The sequence below is a fragment of the Protopterus annectens genome, chromosome 12.part0 (assembly GCF_019279795.1).
Source record: "Protopterus annectens isolate FY-2018-M chromosome 12.part0, PAN1.0, whole genome shotgun sequence".
In the NCBI taxonomy this organism is placed as follows: domain Eukaryota; kingdom Metazoa; phylum Chordata; order Ceratodontiformes; family Protopteridae; genus Protopterus; species Protopterus annectens.
The window spans coordinates 1,277,392,522-1,277,405,670 of NC_056746.1; the positions used below are offsets into that span (position 1 = coordinate 1,277,392,522).

Below are 13,149 nucleotides of genomic sequence, written 5' to 3' on the forward strand. Positions count from 1 at the left end.
AGTCATAACTGCAAAATCATATTATGAAGGCCCATCCTTTAAACTAATTAAACTACTGTCACTCTTCTGTTTATATATTCACACCAATATCATGGCATTAACTGTGCTTTTTCCAGCTTAATTGTAGAAACTCCAGTTAGTAGTGGTACCTAGCACTGTTCTGTTAAATATATTTTAACAGAATAGTAATGCAGGAGAGAGTCATGTGCATAGTTTCATAGGTTCATGTACATGTAGGTACTAGGCTATCAACCCTGGGGACTATACAGGACCAGTCAAAAAGGTACCCTGGCTTTTGCCACCCAAGAAAATTATTTTCCTGTGCCACTGTCGAGCAGAGCCACAGAGGTGATCCCCGGGGGGAATTTCCTATTTCCCATCCAATCATCAGATTTTTCTTGAAGAGTGCTAATGAGGAGCTTTGTTTGATATAGATAGGTAGTTTATTCCAGAGTATGGGAAGTCTCTGGGACAGGCATCTATCCCTCCGGCATGTTCTGTTTATTGTGGTGACAAGGTTTAGGTCCCTAAAACATGTAGCTCGGAGGGATTGGGATTTCTTTAAGTGGAGCATGTCCAACAGCTCTGGGTTTGACATAGCTTTGTATGTTAGGCACAGATCACCTCTGAGTAGGCAATATGTGATGGAGTAAAGCTGGAGTTTTTTGAGACGGTCTGCGTAGGGCATCTGTTTGAGGCTGGTAATCCTCTTTGTGAGGTATTTCTGCGGCCTTTCCAGTTGTTGTAGATGTCTTGTGAGGTACATACCAAAAGGGGCGTTGTACTCTATAATGGGTCTAATGAGTGTTGAGTAGAGGGGAACAATTACCTCTTTTTTTCTGGATGAGAAACCTTTTGTGATGAGGTGTGCCATGTAGAAGGATTTCCTGACTACTGTGGCAATGTGATTATCAAAGGAGAGACTACTGTCCACCTGTGTCCTAAGGTCTCTTATCACACTTTCGGTGTTAAGTATACTACCACCTATGTTGTAGTTCATGGGTACAGAGTTTTTACCAAAGGGGATGACAATGCACTTTTTGGCATTGAGCTTGAGACCATGGCTTTGACACCAGGCATCTGTCTCAACCAATCCTTTTGTAGGATGTCTACATTGTTAGGAGTTTCAGTTATGGCTCATAGTTTGCAGTTATCTGCGAACTTCGTTAGCCAAAGACCTTCTGTGTTAGCCTGTACTTCAGAGAAGTAGATACCAAACAGGAGAGGACCCAGTTCTGAACCTTGTGGTACTCCACTTGTCACTGGTCTGAAGTCGGATTTGGAGTCTGCTACTTTCACAGTGTGGGTTCTGTCAGTGAGCCAGTTGGCAACCCATCTTGTGACATGGGGATTTATACCTAGTTTAGTGAGTTTATCTATAATTCCAGAGTGGGGGATGGTGTCGAAAGCCTTGGCAAGATCTAGATAGGCTGTGTGAACCACCTTACCCTTGTCTACGGCTTTGATGACTGCTTCAAAGAAGTCTATCAGATTTAGGGGACATGATCTGCCTTTTACAAACCCAAACTGGGTGGGGTCCAGAGTTTGGAGATTACTAATGTCTTTGTTTATAAGTTCCATGATGATACGTTCCATGGCCTTGCAGACCTGGCTCGTTAGGCTAATGGGGCGGTAGTTCCCAGGGTCCGTGGTGGCTCCCCCCTTGTGGAGTGGGATTACCGTCACTGTGCGCCATTCGGCAGGCACAAAGCCTGAGGTGAGGCTATGATTGAACATGGTACTTAGGTGGGGTGCCAGTTTGTTCTGTAGTTCATGTAGAATGCAGCCTGGGATGTTGTCTGGTCCCATGGATGCTGTTCTTGGCTTTGGAGAGTGTGGTTTTTACCTGTGCAGCTGTGATTACAGGAACTTTGCATTCTTCCGGTATAGAGATGGGCTCTTTAGGGGGTGAGAGGGGGGTAAAGTTAGCACTGAACCTATGTGCCAGGATGTTGACAATATCAGCTGGATCTGTATATTTAGTGCCATTGTGCTGTAACTCAGAGCAGATCTGTGTGTTGCCATTGAGATTCTTGACATAGCTATAGAGTGCTTTGTGGTTGTCTTTAGAATCGGTGGCAATTTTGTTTTCATAACTAGCTTTGGAGGATTTTATCAGGGATCGTAGCTTCTAACTGAGGCTGACCAGGGAGCTCCTCCACTTATGGGATTTTACTCTCTTTTGCAACAGTTTCTTCCTTCTGTTGTACAGTTTGTTTATGGCAGGGTACCACCAGATTGGCTTCCTTTTTTTGGAGGATAGTGTCTTGGTTCTGTTTGGGATAGCACGATCCATGCACTCATGTAAGTGCTTATAAAGTGCAATTGTGTAGGATTCAGTAGTCGTAACTGTATTGTCCATCTGCATGGGTGTCATGAAGTTCACCACTTCTGTCTTAAGATGCATGAAGTTGGCTTTGGGGAAATTTTTTTACCATGGTTTCCTTAATGGAGGGTGGGGGTAGGATGTGGATATCTAGGGTAATTAGCTTATGGTCGGATCGGACCAGTGAGGTGTTGACTTCAGGTGTGGAACACCGGTCACTCATGTTGGTAATGACTAGATCTAGGATATTGTTGCCCCTGGTGGGGGTGTGGACAAGTTGATCCAGGGCATTGGAGTTTATGAATTCCAGAAAGTGTTGAGCGAAGGAGTTGGTACATGAGTAGTTTTCCCAGTTAATGGTGGGGTAGTTGAAATCGCCCATTATTAGGGTGTTTGGTTGAACCCTAATGCACAGAGGGCAGTGCCGATGGTGGTGTTAGTACTCTGCTGGGAGACATAATACAACCAAAAACCCGCAAAAACACTATAAACTTAGAACAAACTAAGAAAAGGAAGCAGGATGCTACCGTATAAAACAAAGTTAAGTGCTTTCATCCGAATGACCGGAATTCTTCAGAACTGATTTAAAGTCCACAGAATCCTTTTTATGTAGCTTAGCACATGATCGATTAACTGATTAAGTACCATAAAATCTCTATAAAATGGGAAGATTGAATTAATAAAATATAGAAACAAAAAATACACAAAAAGTATAAATATGAAAACCTGACTACAATAAACATCTGCACAGATCATTCATGTCATAAAATACTGCAGCATTAATGTACTGAAAATGTTTGTCTAAAACAAAATGCAAGTTAAACACAATCCAGATAAATAAATCCAGACACTGGCTAAAACATAACAAAGTAAACTACAAAACACAACATGGTTTAAGTCTTAAAACACTAAATATAGAGACTAAATTGTTAAGACCTGATCCCACATAGGAATTAGTTCTGAGTTGCCATTCCAATTCTGACAACTCAAGAATGTCATTCGTCGGTCCCCCATGAAACCCAAGATCAACCTGATCATTAGCATAAAATTTAAAGTTGTGGTTAATTCTACCACTAAGATGTCTGTACAGTACATTATGTTCATCTTTTTTATTAATATCATACAAATGTTGACAAATCTTGGATCTGAAATGTTTCATAATTTTTCCAATGTAAAAACTGGGGCATTGCTGACGCTGTATTATGTAGACTACTTACTGTAGCAAGACAATTTATGCTTAAGTTTAATCTTCCTGTAGCCCTCAATAGTAAATATGGAGCTCTCCTTAATCATTTTGCATTGGCCACATAGTCCACACTAGGTCATAATTCCGCTAGGATGCAGGGCCCTATTATTTTTGATACGAGCCTTAAAGCAGGTGTCCTTTTTTATATACTACCTTAGTAATCTCACTTACCACTTAAACCAGATCCCGATTACAGGTGAAAATGGTCCAGTTTTTAAAAATACTAGCCTTAATGTCACTAAAATCAGCACTATATGTCAAGGTCATAGCCTTAGTAAATTTGTTGATACCATCACCAAAGTCCTCCCTTAATTCCCAATGGCCACCTGTTCCAAGTATTGGGGCAAAGTCTCCTTTGACTCTCTTGAATAGAGAAGGAAGTTTGTGGATTTTAAATCAGTTCTGAAGAAGTCCAGACATTCGGATGAAAGCACTTAGCTTTGTTTAATAAAGTGCAATTTATACTGTAGTGTCCTTTGTCTTTTTCTTAGTTCTAGATTTATAGTGCTTTGCTATTTTTTGGTTGTTGTTATGTCTTCTGAAGATGTCAGTCACACCATTGAAGCATCACACATCTCTATTATGGATTTTATGTCTTCTGTCAAAGACTTAACATCTTTTTTAAAACAGCTCACACAGCAAAAATGATGGGGACCGATAATAATGGGTCTGTTAGTCTAGGCCCTTTGTTTTCTGATGTCCTGAGCAGTTGCATTACAGCTTCAGGGATCACTCCAACAAACCCTAAATGAAGCCTTTGGAGTGATGTGGAGTGTTTCAGCTGCAATGAATGGTCAGTCCTCTTAGCAGGACATTCACTTACTTCAAGATTGGTTGAATTGCAACACTGATTGGCAGAATGACTTTGGATCCACAAAAAGCGTCTGGGGAATGATAGATCAACAGTTGGTGTTATTTCATGACAAGCTACTGTAGTAGTTCAAGTCAAGAATAGTTAGTTTAAAGAACGTATTAAGCCCGATCATGCCCCAAAGGACTTAAGAACCTGGAAAAATCCATGAGGTTTGGTACTTGATTCGGATTTGCACAAGCAGTTATTGGCCCTGTTTAACAGACTTGGATGCTAGTTTGTGGAGGTACTTTTAAATGACAATTTAAAGAAAATGGATACCTTATTGACTTGTATTAATGATACTGACTTTAGTATTAGAAATGACTTGTTTTACAACAACAGCAGTGAGTATAGGTGGGAACTTTTTACAAGGTGGACAGTATTATACAGTACATGATATTAAGATTAGAAAAAATAAAAAATTGCTCTGTGATAAATTAGATTATGAGCAGGGGAAAGCTTATCCTTTACCCCCTTTGTTGGTAAAAGTAGCCTGTCTGAAACTTGAGTACTGAGGGTGCATAATGTAGAGGTGGTGAATCACCACAGTCCAATTTCCAGTGAAGAGGCGCCACATTATTTTGGTGAACCTAAGTTGAATCATGAGGTGATCTCTCTAGAGCACCCCCCCAGGATATTCAAACAGTTAAGGCAACGTGTCATGGGAATTAGGAACAGCACAACCCTACCCCACTGAACGTGTACAGGAGGAAGGAAGGAGAGAGAGAGGGGGGTGCAGGTTCAACAGATGAATGATTGATTATTTCTAATACCAGATGAGATGTTAAGGTCTATAATTATAGTGATATTTATGTAGATAAAACTTGGGCTAACTTGTTCGAAAAGGGGTTATGCTTGCCCCAGTGAGAAAAACAAAACTCGAGGATGTCCTTGTCGACGTATTTACCCGCAAACTAAATTTGAATATATATTTCAGTAAATCAAGGTCAGAGACTATCCTGAGTATGAACCTATGTAGAAAGCCTAGTGTGTTCAACGCCCCTGTACACCCTATTATTTAGATTTTTTGAAAAAAATTGTGAGTATGACATCAGGAGGATTATTAGTTCCATACAAAAAAATTCTCATCCACAAAATTTGAATGTTGATGAATGTGAACTTTTGACGAGTGTCATCAACAGCAGACAAATCAGGTTAATGAAACCTGGGTTGGTGGTAATGAATGTGAATGATTGTATTAATAATAATTTTTTTTTTTTGCTTATGAGAAAAATATAACATACAGGTGAATAGATTCATGTTTAGTAGAACTGTTGCTGAATGAATGTTTGAGTAAGAATGAATATGAATTTTTGTTGGTGCCTGAACCGAGAATTCCCACAATGTTTGGTATCCCTAAAAGCCAAAAAAAATCTGATGGACCCACCTTTGACTGACTGTAAATGCAAAATGTTCTAAGACCTTTTGTATTGCATGTTATATTAACTTACAGTTGAAGGAGGTGGGGAGAGCGATATAGCATTTATTTAAAGATTCATGGGATTTTTTTTTAACTCCGTTATCTAATGAACTCTACAATGATGACTTAATATTTGTCACTATAGATGTGAATGATCTTTTTTCGGTCATCACGCACGAGACCGGTCTCAAATGGTTTTACAAGTATTTATGTGCTGAATCTAATTTTGATCATGTGAAGGTAAAAACTTTAATTGCCTTGATGAATTTGGTGTTGGAAAAAATGTTATAGTGTTTGAGGGCAATTGTTTATACAGAGTTCTGGAGTGACCATGGAGGCATCCTGTGCCCCAACTTTTGCCAGTATTATTATGACATATTGGAAAGAAGTTTAACTTTATTTCCCTCACAGTGTTGTTCCCTGTATGGGAGATTCTTGGATGGCATCGTTATTTTGTTGAACTGATACATTAGACAAACTTAAAGAATTTCTTTTTTTGTATGGTTTCACTCTACAATTGAATTTTTAAAATTTACTATGAATTGGTCCTTTAGCTGTGGTGGTGGTGCTGCGGTAGCGTTGTCACCTCACAGTAAGACGTTGTCCTGTTCGATTCTCAGCTAGAGCGTCTTCTGTGTGGAGACATGCGTACCTTCATTGAAGGTTGTACGTCAGGGCTGGCAACTCGGCAAGTAAAAATCTACTGCCAATCATTAGCGGACCGGAGTTCCGCTGTGGCGACCCCTAACTGGGAAAAGCCGAAAGACAAACAAACTATGAATTGGTCCTTTGGTGAAATTAATTATTTGGAGACATTAATCATTAAAGAACAGAGCACAACTATGTTTTGAATCTGGTTTGTACAGGAAATCAACTTATTCTAATTCTTTATTACATTATAGCAGTTGCCACCCCAGTTATCAGAAAAAGTCTTGGTTAAGGGTCAATTTGTGCATGTATGGAGAAAGGTATCTCAAGACAGCAGGTATAAAACTAAAAGTGATGTGTTAAAAACAATGTTTGAGGGACAGGGTTATCCTTCATTCTTAATTAACGAGATTCAAAATGAGGTAGCATCCAAAAGAGCCAAAGGAGACTTTGTCCCCATACTTGGAAAAGATGGCAGTTGGAAATTGAGGGAGGACTTTGGTAATGGTATCAACAAATTTACCAAGGCTGTGCCTTGATGTATAGTGCTAATTTTAGTGACATTAAGCCTAGTATTTTTAAAAATTGGACCATTTTCATCCCTGATCAAGATTTGGTGAAAGTGGTAGGTGAGATTCCTAAGGCAGTATATATGAAGGTCACCTGCTTTAAGGCTATTTAAAATAATAGGGCCCTGTGTCCTGTTGGAGCTATGACCAAGTGTGTACTTTGTGGCCAATGTAAAGTTATTACGGAGGGCTCATATTTACTATTCAGGACTACAGGAAGATTAAACTTAAGCATAAATTGTTTTGCTACTACAAAAAGGGAGTGGTCTACATAGCGCAGTATCAGCAATGCCACAGTTTTTACATTGGAAAAACTATGAAACCCTTCAAATCCAGCATTTATCGACATTTGTGTGATATTAATAAAAAAGATGAGTATAATTTACTGTACAGACATCTTACTGGTAAAATTAACCACAACCTTAAGTTTTATGCTAACAATCAGGTTGATCTTGGGTCTTGTGGGGGTCCTATGAATAACATTCTTGAGCTGTCCGAATTGAAATGACAACTCAGAACTAATTTGTATGTGAAACCAGGTCTTAACGATTTAGCCTGTATATCTAGTATTTTAGGACTTAAAGCAGGTTGTTTTGTGTAGTTTAATTTGTTATGTTTTGGCCAGTGTTTGGAGTTATTTATTTATTTATTTGTTTGGATTTAACTTGCATTTTGTTTTTAGACAGACATTTTCAGTGCGTTAATGCTGCAGTATTTTATGACATGAATGATCTGTGCATATTTCTATTGTAGTCAGGTTTTCATATTTATACTTTGTGTATTTTTACCTCTATATTTTATTAATTCAGTGTTCCCATTTTATAGACGTTTTATGGTACTTAATTAGTTATTTGATCATGTGAAAAACTATATAAGAAGGAAGTTTGTGGATTTTAAATCAATTCTGAAGATGTCCGATCATTCGGATTAAAGCGCTTAACTTTGTTTAATAAAGTGCGGTTTATATGGTAGTATCCTGCGTCTTTTTTTGTCTGTATTCTGCTGAGAGTGAATCTACAAACAAAATAAAGGAACTCCTTTCATGACTACCTAAAAATGGAGAAAGTGGCAGCACGTATTACTTTTCCTCCTAGGCAACACAAAACATTAAAGTAGAGAAAAGGCAACTCTAGATTAAGGTAAGCGAGCACAATAGAGTATAGAGCAGTACCAAGCAAAAGAGGGGAGGAGGCTGAAGATGCATGGCAGTTCAGGAGAACACTCAGCAGTAGTCCAGGAATATAAAAATGTTAGCGAAAAATAGGTTACAGAAAACGTCTGAGAATGAAAGCATGGCTAGATGCTAATAAGTTAACATAAAATGAATAAGGAGGATTGATGCAGTGTAGGTGGAAAACAGAGAAGGGAGAGACATTGGTAGGGTGTTGAGAGTGTTGGCAAGGGTATGATATCAGCAAGGGATTCTGCCAGGATGTGGAGGCAGAAGTAGTAGACTGTAGCATGGTAAGAAAGGAATGAGAGACTGAAGAGGTGGGGATGGACAAACAACATACATGATGGGCAGGGGAATGGGATGAAGGCAGGCAAGGGATTAGAGGATGCAGGCAGAGACAGTCAGCTGAGTACAGGAAAGGTGAGCAGTAGACTTGATGAAAATGGAGTAATCCAGGGAGAAGTGAAATAGGCGTAAAGAAACAGCAAGAAAGGTAAAGAAGGAGGAGTAGCCAAGAAGGAAACTATAAGGAAAAAGAAAGTGGTGCGTTAAGAACAACTAATTGAAAAGGCAGTCACTGAATCTGATTCCAATTTACCATGAGGTTTTATGACCTAAGAATTAAGGAGTGGTATTGCAGGATTTGCCCTGATATAAAGTAAGTTTGTGGATTCTACATCTGTGAGCTACCCTTGATCAAATGGGTTTTGTTGAAAAGCAGGTTAACAGATTAAACCATCTCTGGAAGAGAATGCATTGAGGTCTGGCAGAGATATCAGCTCTTTCTCAGGTGCAGAAGTCATCTTACGCCTTTACCTACTTCCTTTGTTTGGAACGTTTATAGCAGCAGATGTTTTTTGGAGACTTATTAATTTTATGACAGATTTTGTGGCAAGGACTGTGTGTTTTTCCCGTAGTTCATCCTGGTGAATTTGTGTGTCTGCATTTGTGTGTCTGTGGAGTTACCTGTATATCCTGGATGCTCAAATGAATTAATTCTATGTTCATTAAACATTCAGTTTGTCTAATATTTTCACTGGTGGCAGAGGATGGATTCGAACCACAGAATCCTACCTATGCTTGATGAAAAGAAGCCCTATAAAGGCTAGGAAAATGAGGATATGATTTGTCTTCTGGTTTTTGAGCCGGAACAATGGAATCCTGCTTTTGTATTTGCACTGCTTCTTACCCAGAGAGTAAAGGATATTGCAACTGAGATTTTAGTAGAGGATCTGAACTGAAATGAAACCCATTTCCACACTAATAACAATACTTGATACTACGTACTTGAGAGGAGATGAAGATCAGACTTCAGATGTATAGTTTAAACTTGAATAGATTATCAGAAACAGTACAGTGTTTGTGGCAGATTGCAGAACCAATTTTGAAACAAGATATGGTCAGACATGATATAATATGATGTTTCCAGATGCTTTTGAGCTCTTGTATACCTTTTGCCTAAATGTAAAGAGAGAATTAACAGCATGTACTGAACTTACTTTTACCTCAGTGAAGTTAATACTAAAGCACATTTTCAGGGAAAAGGCATTATGCATTGCAGTGAGTATTAACACAGATATCATAACTAATTTTCATCTACTGTAATATCAAAAAAATGAAGTTCAGCTTCATCAAAAGAGTTCATGCTTATTAAATCTAGTTGACGTATTCGATAGGGTCACACAAGCTGCTGACACTGTTTATACTGTTCACAATGAGCATTTTGATGTAGCCAAAGCGTTTGATACCGTACCCATGCAGGCACTGTTAGTAAGCCAAGTGCTTTAAATACAGATCCGTATGTGGTGAAATGGATAGCAAACCGGGTAAAAGACAGAACCCAAATAGCTTGTATGGCAAGTGCCTCATCTGAAAGTATGAAGATGATCTGCTGATGTTTCCAGGGTACTGTACTGGGACCCTTCATTGTCTGCATTTAATTCACTCATCTCCAAACTGAGAACCAGAATCTCTGGTTAACTAAGTTTAAAATGTTTGAAAGCTGAGTGTTCTTGTCAAGACCCTTTCTGACTCCTGTATCTTTCAGAAAGATCTTATCATTGTTAATAGCTGGTATGCTGACAATGGGTTCAAATTAAATGCAAGAAGGTGTAGTGTTATTTCATTTGGCCTAAAATAGGGACATTTTTTTAAATATTGTTCTTTTAAACACAAACATTTGCAATAATAGCATGTTTTGCATTAGCAGGCATTTTCTGAAGGATATAAAACCTAAAACTCAAATGTGTGATTAGTTAGTGATTTAAATACTCAATGACTTGCCAAAAAATCATAAATTTTATGAGGAACAGACCAAAAATATGAGGCAGAAATCTGGACAGTCCTCAAAATTCTGTATAGCTAAAAGGTAAGGTCTAATGAGTTCCTTTCATAAATTGTCAAAACCCATATGGTCGACAGTTTTATTTGTCAAATTGTTCTGAATGAGATTGCGATACAGTGGGACATGGGAAATTTGCCTTTTTTCCCCCCACTGTACAGTGATTTTGTAGATGGTATATATAATTAGCATGGTTTGAGGAGGTGCAGCCCCATCTTGTGGGATGCAGGGGGACTTGCTCTTTCCAAAAACATTATTTGTCTTGTTTGGCTTCTTTTATTTGGCTGATGAACTAAATTGTTGGCCATGTGGGTTTCGATAGTCTGGTTGTTCAAACAAATGAACTAGATTCAGTGTATTATAACTTGATTTGCCAAAGCAGCAGCCTCGGATGCAGAAATTCTGGTAGCAGAATCATGTAGGTCAGCTGTGACTGATACAGTGTGTGTACAGACCCTCCCTCTCCCACACACACACAATATTTTGTCATGAGACTGATTGCCCATGCAGCTGAAGGGACAACTAGAGCAGCAGGATCAGGTGTAGCCCTTAGGAGACTTGCCTGATTGCCCTTGTGTGACTTTGCAGAGCCATTTAAATCGTCATTCTTTAATGCTCTATTTGATGGATCATCCCTATTTGGACCAAAAGTGAAAGACACACTTGCCAGATGTGAGAAAGATGTCTAGACTCTTTCTGCTGTGGGCATATGTTTCTCCACTCCTCAACGGTCCTGTTCCAGGAACCAGAGAAGTAGGAGACTATGGTTCAAAAAAGTCCCAAGGGCCTTTTCTAGATTCATGTGGCAAAGACTTCCCACAGGGCAGAGGGGGAAGTACAAATGGAAGATGCCGTCCTAGAGGAAGAGGTGGCCTGTAGAACCAGGGATCCAGAGAGTCTTTCTCTGCTAACTCCTATCAGCACTCCTGAATGGAGGCCTGATTGCCTTCCTCTGGAGGCAGTCAGGGGACGATTATCCCAGCACCAATCCGCCTGGCAACAAATAACATGGGACAAACGGATGAAGGGAATCATTTCCAAAGGTTACAGTATTCCACTTCCTCAAGTCCAAAAACCCAAAAAAGACTCCTGGATGTTCCACCCAGTCACAGGGAGGCAGTACTAGTTGAAACTCAAAAACTGCTTGAAAAAGGAGTCATCCATGAAGTCCCACCAGATCAAGTAGGATCCAGGTTCTACTCAAGATTCTTTTTAGTGCCCAAATAACAGGGGACTGGAGACCCATTTTAGATTTCAGCCAGTTCAACAAACCAAATTCCAGATGGTCTTGGTACAGTCAATACTTCCATTTTTGGAAAAAGACGATTGAATGTGCTCTATAGATCTTCAGGAAGCATATTACCACGTAAAAATGGAAAAACACTCCTGCGCCTCCTGTTAGGAGCCAGTCATTTTCAGTTCAGAGCACTGCTTCTTGACCTCATCACAGCCCCCAGGATGTTTACCATATGCACGGCAGTGGTAGCAGCTCATTTCAGACTGCAAGGATTTCGGTTTTTCCATACCTCGACTACCGGCTCCTTATCGCTACCACCAGGCGTCATCTAGAACGGGCAAGGGATTACACACTGCACCTTTGCTCTTCTCTAGGCATTACAATAAATTACAAAAAATTCAAATCTGTGACCATCACAACAACTAGAATACATTGGAGCTCTGTTAGATACAGTTGCAGGTCTTGCTTCACTCCCATCAAAAAGACTACAAAGAATCAAGTCACAAGTGAGCAGGATTATCCAGAACAAAAGTGCTCCAGCCAGATCAGTTCTACAAACATTAGGCTTGATGGCAGCCTCAGTCACTAGTTCCCTTAGATAGATATCACCTGCGAATCCTACAATGGCTGCTAGTCTCCCAGTGGTCTCTGATAGATAAGCCTGTGTCACACAACATCTTGATTACTAATTGCTGCAAACAGGAGCTATCATGGTGGCTCCACTCCAACAAAATTCTCTAAGGCCGTCCATTCATTCTTCCACATCCCCAAGCCATAGTGACCATGGATGCTTCCCAGATTTGGGGGGGGGGGGGGACAGTCCAAGGCACTTGGTCCCAACTGGATGCCAATCTGCACATCAGTGTTCTAGAGATGAAGGTGGTGCTCTTAGTGTTGCAAGCATTTCAAGATGCCCTTCCCCTAGGAACAGTGGCAATTCACATGGATAACATGCCCATTGTTTGGTACATCAACAAACAAAGAGGAACCAAATCTTACCTGCTTTGTCGAGAAGCCCTCAGACTTTGGCGATGGGCGATTTCTTCCAACCGCTTTCTCTTGGCAATCCATATCCCAGGGAGCTCCAACATGATAGCGGACAAGCTGAGCAGGACTATTTTGATGCCTCACCAGTGGTCTCTCAATCCCGTCATAATGGAAAGATCTTCTGTCTCTGGGGCCAACCTTGCTGTGATCTGTTTGCGTCCCCTCTGAACAACAAGTGCAGCAGTTACTTTGCACTGATCCCCCCCCCTCCCCTCTGCCTTTCCACGAACTCTCCTGATATCTCAGTTTCTAAAGAAACCAAGAGGGCAAAGAACACAATAATCCTCA

General features: G+C 40.0%; 1 protein-coding gene across 6 annotated transcripts in view; it reads left to right on the forward strand.

Annotated features, from left to right (window-relative positions):
* Positions 1-13,149, forward strand: part of CCHR12.PART0H20orf96 (chromosome chr12.part0 C20orf96 homolog) — a 599,743-nt gene that overhangs the window by 405,987 nt on the left and 180,607 nt on the right. The gene's annotated exons all lie outside the window — the stretch shown is intronic.